The sequence below is a fragment of the Amphiura filiformis genome, unplaced genomic scaffold (genome assembly GCF_039555335.1).
Source record: "Amphiura filiformis unplaced genomic scaffold, Afil_fr2py scaffold_30, whole genome shotgun sequence".
NCBI classification, from domain to species: Eukaryota; Metazoa; Echinodermata; class Ophiuroidea; order Amphilepidida; family Amphiuridae; genus Amphiura; species Amphiura filiformis.
In genome coordinates, this window is record NW_027305494.1 from 966044 (window position 1) to 989135 (window position 23092).

The following is a 23092-nucleotide window of genomic DNA, read 5'->3' on the forward strand; positions in this document are numbered from 1 at the left end:
CTAATTAGCATAAAAATGCTCAAATTTGGTCCATTGGTACCAAAATGTGGCAAATTTCATGAGCAACATCCGGTAGACGATTTATTTTTTCATTGGACGCTTCTGTTTTGAGTTATATGCAAATTAGTAAATTAGCATAAAAATGCTCAAATTTGGTCCCAAGTGTATCGTCATTGGTACCAAAATGTGGCAAATTTCATGAGCAACAAACTATAGGCGATTAATTTTTTTCATTGGACGCTTCTGTTTTAAGCTATATGCAAATTAGCTACTTAGCATAAAAATTGTCAAACTCTTGTCCTTCGTTAAGGGGATACCTTGGTGGATCGGGGATGTCATGGTGGTTTAAGAAGTATCAGGGTAGGTTTAGGTGGTGAAGGGTGCTAGGGTTGATTAATTAGTGTCATGGTGGGTTAAGGTTTGTTAGGGCGGAAAACACGGGCATAGATATTCGTGTTTGGTCAAACACAACTGTGGTTTCTAGTTCTTCTTCTTCTTCTTCTCCTTCTCAAGACGCTTCCTTTGCACTCCTCTAGCTCAAGAACTAAAGTAGCCTCGGGGCCCATACTTTGTATAATGATGGCCCATGACCCCTAGATGCATCCTAGGGTCCCCCCGACCCCAAAGGTCAAAGGTCATGGGCTACAGGGGGCAATATGTGTAAAATTTGAAACATCTCTAGCTCAAGAACTATAGCGCCCTCAGGGTTCATACTTAGTATAATTATGACCCATGACCCCTAAAAGTATTATATGTTAGCAGTGACCCCAGAGGTCAAAGGTCATAGGCTACAGGGAGCAATATGTGTATATTTAGGAATGTCACCATCTCTACGTAAGAGGTATATAGGATGTCAACCTTGAAGGTATATAGGATGTTAGCCTTGTGCTCATCGCGCTATTGCCAAGGATACTTAAATCAGGATGTGACAATAGCTTATTAGCATGTGTCCAATTGATTCTTATGTAAATAGGTATTGTTATAAAGCTATTCCAGATGGAGTATGTAAATTCAATGGAACAGCCATTAAAGGGACACTCGGTTTTAGGATTAAAGGGGTATTCAGATTTTTTGATTTTTTTTTTTGATTTTTTTTTTGCATGGAATATGTTTATTGATTTATTTAAGGAGGAGCGCCTCAAGCGTTTACACAGCAAATGCAATTAAAGGTGCATTCCTTGTTTTTCAAGTTAATATTTTAATATTTTAGTCAGTATACTGATAGCCCTTTTAGAATCAAAGATATTACAGAGTGTCAGGGTGGATTAAAGGTGTCATGGTAAGTTAAGGGCCGAGGGGGTGATGGAACAGCCATTAAAGGGACAATCCGTTTTGGAATTAAAGGGGTATTTAGATTTTTTTTGATTTTTTTTTGTTGATTTTTTGTTTGGAACATGTTTGTTGCATTATTTAAGGAGGAGCGCCCTCAAGCGTTTACACAGCAAATGCAATTAAAGGGTATTATTTGATTTTTAATTAATTAATTTTAATTTTTTGATGTTGGTATACTGATAGCCCTTTTAGAATACGGGGTGTCATGATGGATTAAGAGTGTTAGGGTGGGAAACACGGGCATAGATATTCGTGTTTGGTCAAACACAACTGTGCCATCTAGTCTAGTCTTCTCCTTCTCCTCCTCCTTCTTCTTCTTCTTCTCAAGATCACTTTTTGCACTCCTCTAGCTCAAGAACCAAAGTAGCCTCGGGGCCCAAACTTGGTATAGTGATGGCCCGTGACCCCTAGCATCATCCTAGGGTACCCTCGATCCCAGAGGTCAAAGGTCGTGGGCTACAGGGGGCAATATGTGTAAAATTTCAAACGGCTCTAGCTCAAGAACTATAGCGCCCTCTGGGTTCATACTTAGTATAATGAAGGCCCATGACCCCTAGATGTAACTTAATGTAGCCTCGACCCCATAGGTCAAAGGTCACAGGCTACAGGGGGCAATATGTGTAAATTTTTGGTACTGCTCTAGCTCAAGAACTATAGCGCCCTCAGGGTTCATGCTTGGTACAATGATGACCCATGACACTAAGACATTTCCTGCAGTAACATCGACCCCAGAGGTCAAAGGTCATGGGCTACAGTGAGCAATATGTGTAAAATTTCAAACAGCTGTAGCTCAAGAACTACAGCACCTCAGGGTTCATATTTGGTACAATGATGACCCATGACCCTTCATGTATTCTATATTAGCCGCATCCCCCAGAGGTCAAAGTCTAAAGACTTTAAAATGCAAAATTGGTACGACATATTAACACAACACAGTGTAGCGCAATAGGTAGTATTTTGTTAGCTACCTGTGTTTGCAATGATAACGGTCTGAATCGTACGCCAAGAAAACTGATCACTTGACAAAACTCCCTTAAAAGGGAATGTGTAGGCATTTTGATTTTGGTTCCTTGGACCACTTCAAAAGGTTTTCATGATGGGACAAGGGGGGTGCTTGGTTAAGGGGTGGGATCACGGGCATAGATATTCGTGTTTGGTCAAACACAACTGTGGTTTCTAGTTATCTATGTCCGTGTAACGGGGCATAGATATTGTATTTGTTGTGTTTAGTCTTCGACTTCTCCTTCTCCTTCTCCTCCTTCTCCTTCTCCTCCTTCTCAAGATCAGTCCTTTGCACTCCTCTAGCTTAAGAACTAAAGTAGCCTCGGGGCCCATACTTGGTATAATGATGTCCCATGACCCCTAGAAACATCCTAAGGTACCCCCGACCCCAGAGGTCAAAGGTCATGGGCTACAGGGGGCAATATGTGTTAAATTTCAAACAGCTCTAGCTCGAAAACTACAGCGCCCTCAGGGTTCATATTTAGTACGATGATGGGCCACGGCCCTAGAAGTATACTATGGTAGCTGCAATCCCAGAGGTCAAAGTTCATAGTCTAAATGAAGGAATATGACCATCACCATGCTGCATTTACGCAACAGGATATTGCGTATTCCTATACTCTAGGGACATTCTCCGATAAAGTGTTCAAAATGCCAAATCTGTGTCGCCCATAGTTTCAAGTCGTATTCAGACTTGTTTCGTCAGAAAGAAATAACTTTTATTAATATAACTTATACTTAGGAGTTGCTTTCTAAAATGTGTGAGGCTAGAGGTTGTAACGTGCCTAGAAATAAAACAATAAAGCTGATTATGCATGTCCATTGTTTTCCTCCATGTCGCCAGCCAAGGTGTGTTCCGTATAATATGTCCCTGTTTCTAAACATGCGCGCATATAATGGATTATAGGTACTTTTCATTAGCTGGTATCATGCCCTAATTATAAAGTATAAAATATCACAACACAGATTATTAAATTTTTCCAACAGGACTTTGAGGACTGTCGCCAATATTGTTCACAAGCTTTCGCAGATACGTTACCATATTTCTAATGGATAACAATCTGTGAAAATAATTGGCTAGATGAATGTTCTCATATGTGATGGATCAAGCAGGCTCCATAGTTATATTATATATATGGAACATATACACAATGGTTTAGTAAAAAAATCAGGTCTATTAACTTCGGCAAAAAGTCCTGACGTTATGTTCATGTCGTCACAGATACGTTACCTAAATTCTACTCCCTTCGGAAAAAACGCTGTGATAAATGAAGCCAAATACCATACCAGACTTTAGTACATTGGGCAGGGTTCGGTTTTTGCCGGAAGGGTGCCAAAAACTGTTTTTATGCCTGGTTTAAACCGCAAAATGGCAAAAACTGGCAAAAACTCACTTATAGTCAGTCAAATATTAAAAAGTACTACAGAAAGCTCATAAACAGTAACACACAACTTTTAATGATTCATTCAACTTATTTTTTTTCTCATCAATTCCTTAAAATGAAAAAGTTTTGAATTTGATATATGTCACATTTCGGTTAAATGCACTTGAACAATGAAAATGCATGCCTTTAATTTTAATTAATGTTACTTATAATTACAAAATCTGGCCTTGTTACACTCAGGAAATTATTTTTGTAACTTAATAATTTGTTTTGAGATGAAAAAACTGAATTACAAATCACAAAAACTGGCAAAAACTGTTTTTGCCAAGTGGTTAAAACCACGGTTAAAACCGCTATAGTCAGTCAAATATTAAAAAGTACTACAGAAAGCTCATAAACAGTAACACACAACTTTTAATGATTCATTCAACTTATTTTTTTTCTCATCAATTCCTTAAAATGAAAAAGTTTTGAATTTGATATATGTCACATTTCGGTTAAATGCACTTGAACAATGAAAATGCATGCCTTTAATTTTACTTAATGTTACTTATAATTACAAAATCTGGCCTTGTTACACTCAGGAAATTATTTTTGTAACTTAATAATTTGTTTTGAGATGAAAAAACTGAATTACAAATCACAAAAACTGGCAAAAACTGTTTTTGCCAAGTGGTTAAAACCACGGTTAAAACCGCGGTTTTTTCCACCTGCGGCAAAAACCTGCGAACCCTGACATTGGGTGATGACTGATCAAGTATGGGTATTAAGTCGGTCAGTTTACACTTGCACGATAAAGACGGTGGGAAAGGGCTTCACAGATACGTTACCACAGATACGTTACCCCCAATACGTACAAGTAATATTGCTCAAAAATGAAGTATTGATGAAAAATCACCCATGCATTGTTTTGTGTTCTTAACGGGGTTCTTAAACTATTGAAGTTTACGATTCTGAATGAATTTTATGAATTCTTCGTGGTTGGCGATTTTGTCATTCCTGAGACCAAACTTGAACGCTTTATCGGAGAATGGACCTCTAAACGGCATTCACGGGGTAGCAGGTCGACTCGACCCAAACCAACTCGCCACATACCAATTCGCCACATGCCAATTCGGGTCCCAAACCAATTCGGTCACATGCTTAATATTAAAAGACGAAATTAATGAGGACAATAAGGGAGATATGCCAAAATTAAAGAAAGTGTAGTCACAGGTGCCCGGTTTAATGCATAAGCATAATTTTAAGAAGTATAGGCCTAATAATAATTTATGGAATAGGCCTTCATTTTGCAATTTTTTTAATATTAGGCCTACACTGACACTTTTATAGGTCTAAGACCTTAGATGCCGTATATCGATGTTGAATTGAAGTCAGCATGGAGTCCGTCACAATAGGCCTACTGACTTTGGCAAATGTGACAGGCCCTGCATATATCAGCGAGCCCACAGTAATTTTCACATGCTTTTAGGCAAAGGACCCTCGTTCAAGCAATGCCTAAAATGATCACAGGCCTATAGATTGACCCGACTTTTAACTTTTCCCCTTCTCTTTCTCCCCTTTTCTCTTCTCTTCTCTTCTCTTTTCTCTTCTCTTCTCTTCTCTTCTCTTCTCTTCTCTTCTCTTCTCTTCTCTTCTCTTCTCTTCTCTTCTCTTCTCTTCTCTTCTCTTCTCTTCTCTTCTCTTCTCTTGTCTTGTCTTGTCTTGTCTTGTCTTGTCTTGTCTTCTCTCCTCTCCTCTTTTTTTTTTTTTATGGTACAAAAGTGGAATAAATGCGCTCGAAAATTTGTCCTCATATAATTTTCAGGCTAAAATGGACAAATATAAGTTTAATTTGGTCAGAAACATATATTCAGGCGTTTACATTGGGGGATAATTGTATGGAGCATCCCCTAGCAAAATATTGAGGATAAATCCCCCCACCATCTACGCCTATGCCTAAAACTATCAAATTTTAAATTGTCATACATTTAAGAAATAAAAGGTGATGCATTATAGTCATACGGTAGCATAACCAGCAAGTTTTAAAGAACCACAAACTATATTACGACTAATTACCACACCTTAAGTACTCGGATAGCGACGTCTTCACGTATTTTTTGTAGAACCTCAGAGCACATCACACTGACATATCAATTCACACTTTGAAAACGAGGAATGTCATTCTAATACTATCTAATAATTTTTGATTTTTCAAATTTGCGATTAAATACACATTTTATGGCAAATAATTACAATAAATATTAATAAGTCAACAAGTTACCACAAAAAATATCCCCAAATCGCTAAAAAAGAAATTTGTTTTTCATTTTAAGTTCACAAAATCAGATATCATCAATATTCAATATTTAAATTTTAAACACTATTCTCAACAATAAATATGAAATTGCACCAAACATTTTTCTAAACACATTTTCATTCTAAAGATGGAGTATAAGAGCGAGTGATGGCTGGGTGAGGTATTAGAGAGAGTTGGGGTCAGCCTGGTGGTGTTTTAGAGCGAGTGAGTGTCTGGTGGAGTATAAGAGAGAGTGAAGGCTTGGTGGGGTATTATTAGAGAGTATGGATCAGCCTGTTGGTGTTTTAGAGCGAGTGAGTGTCTGGTGGAGTATAAGAGAGAGTGAAGGCTTGGTGGGGTATTAGAGAGAGTATGGGTCAGCCTGTTGGTGTTTTAAAGCGAGTGAGTGTCTGGTGGAGTATAAGAGAGAGTGAAGGCTTGGTGGGGTATTAGAGAGAGTATGGGTCAGCCTGTTGGTGTTTTAGAGCGAGTGAGTGTCTGGTGGAGTATAAGAGAGAGTGATGGCTGGGTGGGGTATTAGAGACAGTTTGGATCAGCCTGGTGGTGTTTTAGAGCGAGTGAGTGTCTGGTGGCGTATAAGAGAGAGTGAGGGTCTGGTGGGGTATTAGAAAGAGTGTGTGCCAGTCTGGTGGTGTTTTAGAGCTAGTGAGTGTCTGGTGGAGTATAAGAGAGAGTGATGGCTTGGTGGGGTATTAGAGAGAGTTTGGGTCAGCCTGGTGGTGTTTTAGAGCGAGTGAGTGTCTGGTGGCGTATAAGAGAGAGGGTCTGGTGGGGTATTAGAGAGAATGTGGTCCAGTCTGGTGGTGTTTTAGAGAGATTGATGGTTTGATGAGGTATAAGAGAGAGTGAAGGCTTGGTAGGGTATTAGAGAGAGTATGGGTCAGCCTGGTGGTGTTTTAGAGCGAGTGAGTGTATAGTGGAGTATAAGAGAGAGTGAAGGCTTAGTGGGGTATTAGAGAGAGTATGGGTCAGCCTGTTGGTGTTTTAGAGCGTGTCTGGTGGAGTATAAGAGAGAGTGGGGGTCTGGTGGGGCATTAGAGAAAGTATGGGTCAGCCTGATGGTGTTTTAGAGCGAGTGAGTGTCTGGTGGAGTATAAGAGAGAGTGAGGGTCTGGTGGGGTATTAGAGAGATTGTGGTCCAGTCTGGTGGTGTTTTAGAGCGAGTGAGTGTCTGGTGGAGTATAAGAGAGTGATGGTCTGGTGGGGTGTTAGAGAGAGTGTGGGCCACGGGCATAGATATTCGTGTTTGGTCAAACACAACTGTGGTTTCTAGTTCTCCTCCTTCTCCTTCTCCTTCTCAAGATCAGTCCTTTGCACTCCTCTAGCTTAAGAACTAAAGTAGCCTTGGGGCCCATACTTGGTACAATGATGGCCCATGACCCCTAGATACATCCTAGGGTACCCCCGACCCCAAAGGTCAAAGGTCATGGGCTACAGGGGGCAATATGTGGAAAACTTAAAACATATCTAGCTCAAGAACTATAGGGCCCTCAGGGTTCATACTTGGTACAATGATGGCCTATGACCCTAGAAGTATACTATGCTAGCCACAACCCCAGAGGTCAAAGTTCATATGCTTTAAAAAGCAAAATAGGTACGACCGTTAACACAGTGTATCGCAATAGGTAGCATTTTGGTAGCTACCTGTATTTGCAATGATGAAGGTTTCAAATATACGTCAAGACGTACAATGGGGTTAAGAGGTTAACCGCTTAAAGAAACACACTGTTTTGGGACTAAAGGGGTATTCTCCAGTCTGGTGGTGTTTCAGAGAGAGTGGGGGTCTGATGGAGTATAAGAGAGAGTGATGGCTTGGTGGGGTATTAGAGAGAGTTTGGGCCAGCCTGGGGGTGTTTTAGAGCGAGTGAGTGTCTGGTGGATTATAAGAGAGAGTGAGGTTCTGGTGAGGTATTAGAGAGAGTGTGCGCCAGTCTGGTGGTGTTTCAGTGAGTGTCTGGTGGAGTATAAGAGAGAGTGAGGGTCTGATGGGGTATTAGAGAGAGTGTGGTCCAGTCTGGTGGTGTTTTAGAGCTAGTGAGTGTTTGGTGGAGTATAAGAGAGAGTGATGGCTGGGTGGGGTATTAGAGAGAGTTTGGGTCAGCCTGGTGGTGTTTTAGAGCGAGTGAGTGTCTGGTGGAGTATAAGAGAGAGTGAAGGCTTGGTGGGGTATTAGAGAGAGTATGGGTCAGCCTGTTGGTGTTTTAGAGCGAGTGAGTGTCTGGTGGAGTATAAGAGAGAGTGAAGGCTTGGTGGGGTATTAGAGAGAGTATGGGTCAGCCTGTTGGTGTTTTAGAGCGAGTGAGTGTCTGGTGGAGTATAAGAGAGAGTGAATGCTTGGTGGGGTATTAGAGAGAGTATGGGTCAGCCTGTTGGTGTTTTAGAGCGAGTGAGTGTCTGGTGGAGTATAAGAGAGAGTGAGGGTCTGGTGGGGTATTAGAGAGAGTGTGGGCCAGTCTGGTGGTGTTTTAGAGCAAGTGAGTGTCTGGTGGAGTATAAGAGAGAGTGATGACTGGGTGGGATATTAGAGAGAATTTGGATCAGCCTGGTGGTGTTTTAGAGCGAGTGAGTGTCTGGTGGAGTATAAGAGAGAGTGAGGGTCTGGTGGGGTATTAGAGAGAGTGTGGTCCAGTCTGGTGGCGTTTTAGAGAGAGTGATGGTCTGGTGGAGTATAAGAGAGAGTAAGGGTCTGATGGGGTATTAGAGAGAGTGTGGGCCAGTCTGGTGGTGTTTTAGAGCGAGTGAGTGTCTGGTGGAGTATAAGAGAGCGTGAGGGTCTGGTGGGGTATTAGAGAGAGTGTGGTCCAGTCTGGTGGTGTTTTAGAGAGATTGATGGTCTGATGGGGTATAAGAGAGAGTGAAGGCTTGGTAGGGTATAAGAGAGTGTGGGGGCCAGTCTGGGGTGTTTTAGAGAGAGTGAGTGTATAGTGGAGTATAAGAGAGAGTGAAGGCTTGGTGGGGTATTAGAGAGACTATGGGTTAGCCTGGTGGTGTTTTAGAGCGAGTGAGTTTCTGGTGGAGTATAAGAGAGAGTGATGGTCTGGTGGGGTATCAGAGAGAGTGTGGTCCAGTCTGGTGGTGTTTTAGAGAGAGTGATGGTCTGGTGGGGTATAAATGAGAGTGAAGGCTTGGTAGGGTATTGAGTGTGGGCCAGTCTAGTGTTATGAGCATTACATGTAGGCCTATATCAAATGAAAGTTTAAAACAAGGGGTTTCACATGGTGCTCATCAAGTTTTCGCTTTGTGAATAGGGGAAGGGGTTAGGTGTGGTCATCACGGGCATAGATATTCGTGTTTGGTCAAACACAACTGTGGTTTCTAGTTTAATTTGTGTGTGTAGGATACTACACCATACAAAACCATACACTATTTTCTGCTGTATGGTTTTGTATGGTGTAGTGGGGTTAGGGTTAAAGGCTTAGCCTACAAGGAAGAAGCATCAAAAATCTTAATGTTGACATATCCGATACATGATTTAGTATTAAATAATTAAGATATGTGACAAACACTTCCTTTGATACAGGAAACATATTTTTTCCAGACTATTAACCCCATGAAAACTACCTGCCGATTGGCCAAAATGAATATTGTGTCCAATTGTGAACCAATCAAGGAGGGTATTAATAAGATCATCTGCAAATGCAAGTGTGACCATAAATAGTTTAAAGCCTAGTCATAATTGGCAATTGAAATGAGCATTACAAGTTATCAACCAATCAGAAATGCTGTTAGATGACTAGCAGTGTCCAGGGGGTTAACAAAAAAAGAAGATCTGCCTCTGTGTGATCTGTCATAATGCATTTGTGGTTACTTTAGTCATTTTCTTACTGGGAAAAATTCCAAGCAAACATACTAATCACTTCATTGGTAAGAAAGGTTGAAGATTCAGAGCACAACAACAGGTTCCAATCTCAGAATAATATCAAATTAGCATCATTTTTAACTGAAATATAATTGAAATTTATATATCCCTGTCCCGCCATATCCCAGTCCTGTCATATCCGGATGCATCCATTAAATTTAGTAGCCTCTGAGCACTATTGGGCTTAATCTGGCTTCGGCCGAATGTTATAAATAAATAAATAAATTTTGGATTATATTTTGATCTCCAACCAAAGAAACCCTAACATGTCAAAATTATGTCTAATCCATCAGTATGGTTCATCATGGATGACATACATAGAGTCTGCACAAAAAGTAACACAGGTGTTATACATGTAAATCTGCCTATAGCTTCAGAACTAATAATTGTTTTCACAATATTTCAACATAGAAAGAGCTTGGGTGATTTATAATTTACGCACATTGTGATCCCCATTTGTCAAATGTCGTTCAATATTAACAACACAGTAGTGCTTTTAAAAGAAAAATACCCAGATTTAAAAGTTGCAATTACAGTGATCAATAGTTATTACGCAGCATTGTGGCACATAAAACCCACCATTATCTTTGCGCTGACTTCAAAATCAATACAAATAGCTGCAACTTTTTAATTCAGGTATTTTTCTCTAACAAACCCAAATGTTGCAATGCATATTGGGTGGGTAATCAGGTCACTGCTTGAACTTTTCCAGGTTTGGCAACTCTCAAATCCTGAAGAGCAGATTGGCAATCTTATCAAGGTATTTTAATGATCCAAAATGATGCCTAAATTGGGAGTTTTATGGTGGTTAAAATTGGTTGGATTGATGTGTCATGCAGTACATAGGTCATTGATGATGATGAGTTCAGATTGAACATAAAGACTGCACAAAAAGTAACGCAGCTGTTATAAATACACCTATATTATAACTTCAGAACTGTTTTCACAATATTGCAACATACATTGTAGAAAGAAGGATGATTTATTTACGCGTATTTTGATACCCCATTCGTCCAGTTTCGTTCAATATTAACAACACGACAGTGTCTTTAAAGAAGCAAAACTGTTTTGAAGGTGAAACAAGAATAAGGGAAGTTTGTAAAAAAGTTATTTTCATTGCAATAAAAATAGCAGCAGTAACATGCCCCCCAACAAAAAATGAAATGGAGAAAATCAGAAAGCAAAGGAAAAGGAAAGGGGGAAAGCCTGTTTTCCACTAATATTCACCCTGATCATGAGTCAAAATAGTGTAAAATACCAAATTTTGGCACAATAAGTGCACATTAGGGTGGGCCAAAAAAACACTTTTTTTCTCGGATCGACTTGGAACTCTCGGAGAATTTTACTGGGGTATATACTAGTATTGTGCTGAAATATCAGTAATATCCAGACATGTTTACCGGCAGTAGATTTTCACAAAATCCCTACTTTTTGCTATTTCTTACTGTATAACTCTATATAGAGAAATCAGTAGAAACAATCTGGGAAAAGTAGGCATTCAGATGCCATCTAACCAATATTAAACACTTTGGGTAGTTTGTTTGGACCCTCTAGAACATCACCAAATAGCAAGCCGTCTCAATTGGTTACCATTATTTTTGCTAAAGACACGCATGTAAGTCAAATATTAATGATATTTGAGTTGCTATTTTAAGGGGTAGGGGTAGCATTATGGAGAATTTCCCCAGTTCTACTCGGTCCAATTTCCCAAATGCGGTATTGTTGCACAGATATGAACTGCAGCATTGCCAAAAATAAATGCTATATGATTTTCGGTTATCCATGTTTTGACCAGAGGTCAAAAGGTCACACAGCCTTGAAAATTACTACAAATTAGGCGTCACATGACCCTTTAACCCCTGGTCATGTCAGAGCTGCTCTAAATTCATATCTCATGTATTGTTTGTACTTTTGCAGTTCATATCTACCCAACAAGACCAAGATTGTGAAATTTGACTCAGTAGAACTGGGGAAATGCTCCATAATGCTACCCCTACCCCTTAATTTAGCAACTCAAATATCATCAATATTTAACTAAATACAGGTCTCTAGCAAAAATAATGGTAACCAATTGGAGACTGCTTGCTATTTGGTGATGTTCTGGAGGGTCTAAACAAACTACCAACATTGTTTAATATTGGCTATTATGTCATCTCAATGCCTACCTTTCCCAGGTTGTTTCTACTGATTTCTCTATATAGAGTTATACAGTAAGAAATGGTGAATAAGTAGGGATTTTGTGAAAATCTACTGCCTGGGCGAAACATGCTCCGAACTTACTGATATTTTAGCACAATAGTAGTATGTACCCTAGTAAAATTCTCCGAGAGTTCCAAGTCGATCCGAGAAAAAAGGTGTTTTTCGGCCCACCCTAGTGCACATTGACCCAATAAAGCCCTTTTTTGGAAGCTCGATGGCTTTACAATGCACAGCCTCTCTAAAAAACTGTAGGACTACATCCCACAAAATGATGCCCCAACATTTTTATTTTGTCCACCCCCAAAAGAAAGCTGGCTACGCCCCTGGTAGAGAGTGGTATAACGGGTGGGTGCCCGGGGGGAGGGGGGGGCATTTGTTCAAGCCATTTGTATGAGATATCATGCTTGTGTATGCACTTTAAAAACTGACCCTAAACACATTCTTCCTACATGTGTACATGTAGGCTTCCATACGGTTCATACCCTATTTTGGTCATGTTTTACTACCCTAGTGAAAAACTATCATTATTCAGCCATTTTTTGATGTTTCATGTTCAAAGTCCTGTCAAACATGTATAAAATTACGATTTGGATGTTTTGACACCTTTTGCAATGTACGCTCTCAAATCTCTGTACGCTCTTTACATGTACGTCACTTGCCCATGAAAAACTACACTTTTTACACATTTTTATCTGCACAAAAAAATATCCACCTTGGAAAGTGACCGTCCCCCTCTGAAGGGTAATTGTGAGGGACTAAGTCCCAGTAGACAGGAGATGCTTTACAAAATTGAAATTAGGGTTGTAAAGGGGTGGAAAGTTTCCGGGAATTTTTTAAGGGGCCGGGAATATTGGGAATTTTGGGAAATCTGCCCCTTCCTAGTCCAAAAAGGCCCCAATTTTGAAAAAAAGTCCACTTTTTCAAAATCACCCCCCCCCCAAATAAATCCTGGTTACGGGCCTGCACACCGACTGACCCTACTGAAAGGCTGGTCGCATCCTCCCATAGAACAGGGTTGTTGTTTTTCGTTGCCTTATCCTAAATAAATAACTAAATAAATAGCTAAAAATCATAAAATAAATTACACTATTGAGCAGAATTGGTGAAGATGAAACTACTATAAAATTTTTGGTTAAAAATGAGGAAATGTAAAAAATGACTACTTGTGAAAAGTGGTTATTTTCACGCCATCCTTTTTCACACTTCAAGATTTTTCGCTTTACGTTTTTTCCTGATTTTGAACTACTTCACTTGTTTTTTAATTCATGATTTTGAACATCACATGATTTGGCTATCTTTTAGAATACCCTACCATTTTTGACATTCACAGTGTATGTGTATGGGTCGTTCATAAAAGACCCCCATTGAAAATCTACAGTGGTAGGGTATTCTAAAAGAAATCCCATGATTTTATTTTCATGGTAGCTGCATTGAGTGGAAAACGCGCAAAAATTCATGTTCCGTGAAAATTTCTACTTTATATCATGGACATGGTACTTGATTGTGTACATGACACCAGTGATATTCTGATGACAGGTGTCATGTGCTATACATGTGCAGCGGGATGTACAGTTAATAGGCCTAAAAAATATTGTTTGATTGGCGTAACATAAAAAAATAATTAGGGCTAAAAATATTGTTTGATTGGCGTAACATAAAAAAATAATTAGGGTAGGTCGGCAATTGGTGGTTTTTTTTACACACATTTTGAGCTGTAAATTGCATATATGATAAAGGCTTAGTAATGTTTTTTTCTTCTTTTTTTATAATTTAATTTTTTTATTTACTTTTTTATTATTTTTTAGGGTCAGGCCTATTTTTAGGGTTGGCCGGGTTATGCCAATCAAACAATTTTTTAGGCCTTATTAGAGGATCGACACAAACAATAGGACCAAATTATGTAAAGCATCAGTACCATGAAAACTGCAATAAGACTTTATAGAACCTAAAACAGTCAATCCGGTTTGTTTCATACTAATATTTAAATGCTCTGAACATATAATTGATATGCTCTAGATAGTTAAGCTTAAAATTATTAAAACATACCGTACATTTGACTCAATTGACCAATATGTGTCACATCCCTCACTATGTAGCAACAATGTTTCATCACATACACACAGTTGCCAAGAATAGAAACCTACTCCTAAATACGTACAACAGCTAGTATCAATGATGCTGTATAAACATACTCGTCCAGTTGTGTAACACAATGTTCACATCCATACTGTACACATCATCATATAGTGACATTTTATACACTGGTACCAACTCACTTTGTACAGCAGGTACTGAGGGGTTACATCAGGGCATGTACAGGTACACATGTTGACTGATTGACATGAGTGGTGACTGCAGGCTCCACTACGAACCATGGACTCAAGCAACAACATCGTATCTCACTATCATGACTATACCGGTATTGCCCTATCCCCCATCACTAAATCTTCCTGTAACTCATCTCATGATATAAATAAATAAACCAAATCAACTAACCAAATCAGATTCTGACTGTGCGAATCATTATATCCGTTCCTCCGTTCATCAAGATATTAATAAAATCCACAGCGTATATCCTGGCTATTCATTCAGTCATCAAACTGATCAAGGTAACAATATGTGTGTGCTCACTGTAGTGTACCAGTATACAACCCATTCAGGTACACACACAACAAATGGGACTGGGATTAATAATTGTCCTGTATTATCTTGGGTACACCATGCATGCATGTGGCAGATAGGCAGTGTTTCTAGATTCTGTTGCTAAACACCATAATATAGCCCACTGCACAAATCCCAAATCGAGATAATTAGCTAACTTGCACCTTGAAAGAAGACACTGTTGTTGTACCTAGACTATGAAATTAATTGATACAAATATTGAATAAATTTTCTCCTTCTTATTCAATTCTTTTATTCATTTTTCAATAGTGTCAAGATTCTACAAGTAGAAGTATTTTTATTTTTAGTAGCGCAATTATTTGTTTAATTACGCACACATTGATAATTGCGAAATATATTTGCTTTACTTCTTATGCTATCAAATATAATCTAATTTAAAAAACAAGTGCAACTGCAACTAGGCCTATATAATTTTCCTATAAAGTGTTCACAGCTTTAATACTCCAATAAAAATCTTCCTACACATTTCACAGTCCATTCACAAAGTGTTTACCATTGTTTACAAAAGGAACAATGCTAATAATAACATTCCTTTTGAAATATTCAAGGTCACTCTTCATGTCAAACTAAACATACTATAATGATAAAATGTAATACAAACAGGTCAACTCAAAAGAGACAGAATTATAGAGCATTTATAAGGTGACAAGTTGCCCTTGGCAAATGTATTATTTTTCTCATTTATACCCATTATGTTATTCATTCAAGAGTTCTGCTCTGGTAAATTTCCTTTATATCCTTTCCTACTGACTGAATGCACTTTGTTTCCCAAGTTATAATGTTTAAATTGGTGTCCTTGCTTATAAATGGCTGAACAGATTTCATATAAAATAAAGCTGGAAGAATGAAAAATAATTTTCAGAAAAGTAAAAAAACCAATAAAATTAATATGTTTTAGGTCAAATCCTCATATCAATAAAATAGTGTTGCAATAGAAGAATAAAAACTCATGTTCATATGAGTTCTAGCTATTTACCAGAGCTATTACAAGACTGCACCTATTATAGTCATGCTTGTGATATTAATAAGATGTGAAAAAGGATAAAATATGGTATCACAAAATGACCTATAAAATATCACTGGAAGCTTGAAAAATCTGGCAAAATTTGATTTGAAAAATATTGCAAATATTTTCTGAATTTTGTTCAAAATTTTCAGTCAAACTCAATAAATTTTGAACAAAAATGGCTTATTTTACATGATTTTAGCAAAATAAAAAGTCTGCCAAAACACAAAATCTGGGTCAGCCAGCATGTAAAACAGGCTGTTTTTGTTTTTGTTTGTAAAAAGAATATACTTTCCAGTGTCAACATTTTTTAATTCAGATTTCACAAATTTGAATCACTAACAATAAACTGATAACAAATAAACAAACACGAGTTGAACTAAACAAACAAATAATGCACTTCTTTTTTATTATCGTACTGTCAAAAATTCATCCACACAATTCCTGTTGTAGAGAGAGAATGAGAATCTCAAGAGCTAATATTATTCATCTAATAATCAATAATAAGTATACATAAATATGCAGTATTCTCTGAGAATGGGGATATTCTGAAAAATGACTCGCAAATCAGTTTGATTTTAATATCATTATGCACATTATATTAAAGCAGAGGGCCCCTGAACAAGCATTGATCATCATGTCTACATGTGACACATGGTGAATGATTTATGAAACTGATGTACGTAGATGTTCATAGCATACATTAATACATAGCATCACCAGCTCAAAAACAGTTATGTTAAAGGGGTATTTCCTGATTTGAGCATTCTCTTTTTAGATGGCTCAATAAGTATCAACATAAAACACTAAATTCCAAAATTCAGTTGATTCGAACATTGAATTGACAAGTTACGCATAATTAGCCTATATTATGTATTATTACACTTTACAGCAAGTGCTCCATTTTGGACTGTTGACACTGCTGGAAAATACACATTTTACGATATCTTTGTCAAACGACCGAATCTACATGAAAGTTTATGAACAAAAATTGCGTAGTTCTGATGGTATACAAAATCTCAACTTTTTTTAAAGAAAATGAGTTGGGGGTACGGAACATGAAGTGCCCCTTTAAAAGCTTCATGGTCATCAATGGATTTTGAATACAGTAACTCAGGATGTCCAATATGTTCCATCCCCGGTTCCACCCCCCTCCCCAGCCGAGGAAGCACCCAGTGGTATTTTGTAGTATATTTGGCCAGATATTTGGTATATGTAGGGTAAATAAGTGGCAGCACCAGGGATTCAGGTTGAATGGTATGGGGGTAAGTGAAATCTGGAAGGAAATAATCTGAAATGTTTGAATATCTGCCTAAAAAGGTGGGATTTGTTTGGGGCAACAAGGGGGAAAGCTCATGGGGGAAATGCCCTATGCCCCCCCCATTCAGTGGTCACAGTCACTGCCATTAAGCATCCACAAACATAATTAAAAGATTCTTTTTTTTTTCTCTCGTTATTTTCAGACAGGTTTTTGACCTAATGGATGTTTCTGAATAACAAAATCTCTCTATGTTTATCTGACTTTGATGCTTAAAGTTACAACAGCATTAAAATACCAATGTGTGTCTGGTGTTGCCATGCTATCTAACAATAAAAAACACCTAAATTTTACTTTAACCATTTGGTTTCAGAGAAGATATCTTACCCTTCCCAGAATCCTTTGCAACATAATGCATCACTTCATTACAGCAAACGACACACCTAATACTATGTACAGGTTCCCTTTGTTTTCATGTTGAGAATAGACTGGCTAAACATGGGTCGATATTCAAGAAATAAACATATTTTGCAAGATCGGGATGCTAAGTTAACTGAGGTACTTTTTGTCACTCTCGACCCATGTTACATTAGGTAGCAAATCAGTACAGAAAAATGAAATGGAAGAAATGCATTGTGGGAAGTGTAAGATATCTGGTTTTTTTGAGACACCACTTGAATGTGACAGTGAACATGATAAAATTTTTGTTGTTAATGTGGACTTTTCTGTTTTGTGCGAGGAAACATAGCTCCATCTAAATCATTTAGTGTGACCTTAAACAGGAAGCCCGCTTGGCCACAGTGGTGTAGCATCATAGGGGCACGAGGGGGGATCTGAAATTTTACAAAATCCCCTCAATCAGACCCGGTGCCCCCCAATCATGGTATGATAACCCATGCTACGCCACTTCTTGGCCAGTTCACCACATTGAATATATATAGAACCGCAATTTTGATTCTCAGTTAGGCCTGCGTTGAATTACAGGATCAGGATTGGCTGTTTCTATGTTTCATCTGCCAAAAAAAGATAGCAATTTCTTTAATTTAGAAAAAAAGTTTGGTATCTTTCTAGAATTAAGAGTAAATCTTTAAATCAGATACCCTAATTGGGTGCTTTTGCTGCATTTCTAGCAACACCACCCCATTATGAGCGCCTAAAGCGGTATTGTCTCAAGCATGTACTAACCCTGACCCTAAACAGACTAAACAGTATAAACATGGCTAAGGGATATATTGACTGACGATAAGAAACTTCGTACATTTGACATGTGGCAAGTGGCAATTTCATTCGCTGAAGATATAAATGTACATCAAAAATTGCAACATGCTAAGTTCGTATTTTCTATAGTGCAAATGTTAATACCAAGTATCAGAGTGCCTGGATGCTCTACCCCCCCCCCCCACACACACACACACACACACACACTCACATAGGGCCATAGGAAAATGCCTATTTTAGGCACAGTTAAGCCTCACCCTCCCTGGTGACTCTCCTTCCAAGGTTTCTTGGTACATTCTTGAATGATGACTACCTTGTGTTCGGTTTGTACTCCTTGTACTTTTAGCAACTCCCAATATAAACCTGATGCTTGGACCTTAATTCTGCCAAAAATTCCTCTTAAGACACGGTTCGAAATGTCACCCCAGTTTGACCGACAAATTTGCCAAAAAGTAAAGTTATTGCTAAAACAATAAAATACACTTTTTCTGTAGTGAAATTTTGTGCAGAATCTGAATCTGAAGTCAAAAATACCTACAGTGCTTTCTTTTCAAAATCCAAAATTCCTATGGCAATTTCCTATACTGAAAAAGTGTGTCCAGGGCTCTAAAATGGGCATATCAGATTGTTAAAAAAATCCAGGCTTTTTTTGATATAGACAGTGAGCACCAATAACTCAAACTTGTTATAGCCAAGTATCTTGGGCACATCAAGTTTGAATTTTAAGTCCATAGGTTGATTATTAAAAAAGCCTGGATTTTTTTAATAAACGCATGTATTTTTTTCACGCCCTTGAAAATTAAGGGGTAGGGGTTACATTTTGTGATTTTTCTGAATATTTATAAACAATAATAAATACAAAATTATTATCAGCATTTAGCTTGTTAAATGCTGAATAGAATGAGGGGTAAATCTTCTTTGTAGTACCTTCTGATCAAATTTTATGAATGTTACAAGCCGTTTGTCGTCCGGAAATTGAGTTTTTTCGTGAATCTTTTGTCATGGCAAATGTCAATTTCCAGTGACCATTACAAGAAAAATAAATGATCAATATGGAAAATAATGGTTTTGACTGAAAAGTACTACCCTAAATTAATGAATAAAGGTGATAAATGGATCATCATTAAAGGTTAAATGGGTATAATCAGTGATTCTAAATGAATCCAAAATTTTGTCACGCGAAAATGGTGTTTTTCGGACAAAAATCAGTGACCCAAAATCAATATTTTTCTCAAAAACTATACTAGATACAAGGTTTCAAGTGGTAAAATTAGAAACTACAGACAATTTTACCCCAGAAATGACCTATAAGCATATGTTTTATTGTTATTTTCACCCTCAAATATTTTTTTCACGCCCGTGTCAGTCAAATCGGGGTGAGTTCTTGAATGCTGTCTTAATTAAGATGAAAGCCCTAAACCCTAACCCTAATCCTAACCTTAATGCCATAGTAGACCTACAGATATAGCCTTAAAACCCAAGGTGTTGGCCTCACAGCTGAAACTAAAAACAAATTATATCTGCTTAAAGGAGGATTTCATGATCCTAGCATCCTCTTTTTATGACATTTGTGATGTGTCATGTCAAAAGCAGACACTTTTGGGCCGGTTATCAATTTTGAGGTTTTACATATCTTAAATATAGAGATATTTTGCTCCACAACGCCGCTTTTCTCAATGAAATCAGACATTCCTAAGCGAAGATATTGAGTTCATAAGTTATGGCATTATAAAGTTGGAAATTGAGATATCGGCCTTAAAAAATATTATTGACAATGTTGAGGGTAAGAATTACCTTGAAAAAATGTCTCAAAAATACAAGATGCCAGTTATATTCCGGTCTGAAATTATCAGACAATATTTTTAACAATATCACAAATTCGCAACAAACCCAAATTGTGAAAAAATCACCCCCTGGCAGATTTTTGGCTATTTCTCCATTCACGATCCTGCCCAAAAGTGTCTGCTTTTGACATGACACGTCACATTTTTCAGTAGATATCCATGAAAAAAGCTTATTCCCAAAATATCAGTTGATTTCGATTTTGCGTTTCCGAGTTGTGCATGATTATCTGTATTACACTGCTCCATAGGCCACTGGCCACTATTGTAATTTTGTTCTGGTACACCAGAATGAAAATTCAAATTTGACGATATTTTTGCTAAACGAATTAATATGCAAGAAATTTTTGGTACATAAACATTATGTAGCCAGAAGTTTCCAGTGATTTAAAAATCTCAACTTTTTTTGAAAAAAGTGGGGGATGAGGCGGTGGATCACGAAATGCCCTTTTAAATTATAACTTCATCACAAGCCAAATATAGCCTATACATGCTGGTTAGACCCTTTAAAGGGGTATTTCGTGATCCTAGCATCCTCTTTTTATGACATTTTTCAGTACATATCCACGAAAAAAGCATATTCCAAAAATTTCAGTTGATTCCGATATTGCGTTTGCGAGTTAGGCATGATTATGTGTATTACACTGCTCCATAGACAATACGTTGTAATTTCGTTCTGGTGCACCAGAACGAAATTCAAATTTCACGATATCTTTGCTAAATGAATTAATCTGCAAGAAATTTTTGGGACATAAACATTATGTAGCCAGAAGTTTCCAGTGATTTAAAAATCTCAACTTTTTTTTTTTTTTTTTTGGGGGATGAGGCGGTGGATCACGAAATGCCCTTTTAAATTATAACTTCATCACAAGCCAAATATAGCCTATACATGCTGGTTAGACCCTTTAATTTACAACTTTTACTTCTCTACAGAATATGATCCCTATACACATCTCACCTGAGGCGTTTTACCTATGACGAAGACATACGATGGATACACCGGCATAACTTAATAACGATGTCCTCTCGTGTACGCTCATTAAGCATCTCTCGGTCAACCCATCCTAACCTTATGACCGACATTTGGTTGATTCACAGAGCTAAATCAGTTAGCAATTATTAGTAAACATCCCGAGGATACCACCATGTTTACCCCACCTCCTATTACTCGCATTCGAGCGCTAATTTCTGTGAAAACACGCTGGTTACCGTTTCTTGCCCCATGGTCATGACTGCCCGCATGACTGGTTGGTCAGACAACACTGGGTTTGGCTGGAATTGGCTATTCCATTTGAAACCAACACACCCTCTGTGGAAGGTTTTGGAAACTTATTCCACAGAGGGAGTATGAATTTTGAATGGAATTAGCATATTAGGCAGCTCCATTTGAAACTCATACTCCCTCTGTGGAAAATTCAGGTTGAAACTTGCTCAGAGGGTGTATTAAATTCAAATGGAGCTGCTTATCTTTAATTCCATTTAAAATTCATACTCCTCTGTGGAATATATTTCAAAATCTTCCACAGGGGTAGTGTGATTTTAAATGGAATAGCCCAATTGGTCTAGAAAGCGAGACATGAACTTGAGAAGACTGAGAGAGATATTTGAAACTGTCTCGGAAAATAAACAAGTATTTTGTTGCCCATCAGCATACTAAATTACAATAGTATATGCAAAAGAATCCTGGGTCTCATTTCACACAACAAAATAACCAAGCTCTGTAATTATCTCTGCTTAATGGTCTTTCCAACCAAAGCAGCAAGGGGTTGTTCTATGCTATGGTAAGGGTGAGAAGGAGAACAAACTAGGATGCCCCTCTCCAATCTGGCAAATTGGTACATCACCTCCTACCTCCAGTTTTTACCAAAATTTCCTCCTCCTTCTAAGATGTGACCCCCTGAACATGAAACATTTTAACATTTGTGTGCACAACAATTAGATTTGGACACTCAAATTAAACACTGTAAATATGTACAATTTTAACCCCCGGGTTTTAACCTCACTAGGTAATCTTGAATGGGTCCAACCCTCAATTCCCACATTAACATCAACCCCATATGAGGACCAAAATTCTGCTCACCCCTCACAATGAATTGGCCACATCATAACAACTGTCCTATATCTGTACATATATAGTATTGTATCCAAGACACAGTTGTGTAGCCAGCACTTTTTCAGAGGGTGGTCAAAGGGGGGGGGGCTTGGCAACTTTAAAGGGGGCAAACTTTGACGAAAATGGGCTAAAAAGATACACTCTGAAATATCAGGGTGGCCAGCATTCCACAAGGGGGGGAAGACTTCTCACAGGGGGCAGCTTCCCCCTCCTCCCCCCCCCTTTGGCTACATCACTGCCAAGACATAATCATGATTACTGTTGATGAATCCCCAATCAAGTATTATGCATTAATTCATTTTCAACTGTCCATTTTATTCCCACCATGTATTACACTACGCACAGCTCATTTAACTCACTGACTCGTTATATCAGTGCATTAATTAAAACACCTATCAGTTTACATATTGATGGTCATTCAGATGGATGACTCCATCTAATAGCATCTTCATTAAGGTAATAGCCATGGGACAAGTAGCGTAATTAATTACAGATACAAAGTTGCACTTCACTTGATTAGAGAGATAAATGATTGGCTTCTCATGAAGCCTGATATTCAATTAATGACCATAATATAAAATAATTATTACTTTTACTATTGAATATGATCTTCAATTGACAGTATTCAATTAATAAATATAATACAAAATAATTATAACTTTTGCTATTATGAATATGATCTTCAATTGACAGTTTTAACAATATTTTTAAATATAAATGACCCAAGATAACATACTCTCTAAATGTAAAAGAGTGAAAAACCACTCTGAATTTCAGAGTGAATTTAAGTTAGCTCTAAAAGAGTGGGTTTTAGCTCTAAAAGAGTGAAAACAGTACACATAATTTCACTCGCTATTTCGAGTGAGCCTCACTCGCTCAAAAGTGGCGCAAAATCTCA

The 23092-nt window shown here is 37.9% G+C and overlaps 1 protein-coding gene across 1 annotated transcript in view; it reads right to left on the reverse strand.

The window, feature by feature from the left end:
• Positions 1-23092, reverse strand: part of LOC140143859 (spectrin beta chain, erythrocytic-like) — a 224963-nt gene that overhangs the window by 115085 nt on the left and 86786 nt on the right. The gene's annotated exons all lie outside the window — the stretch shown is intronic.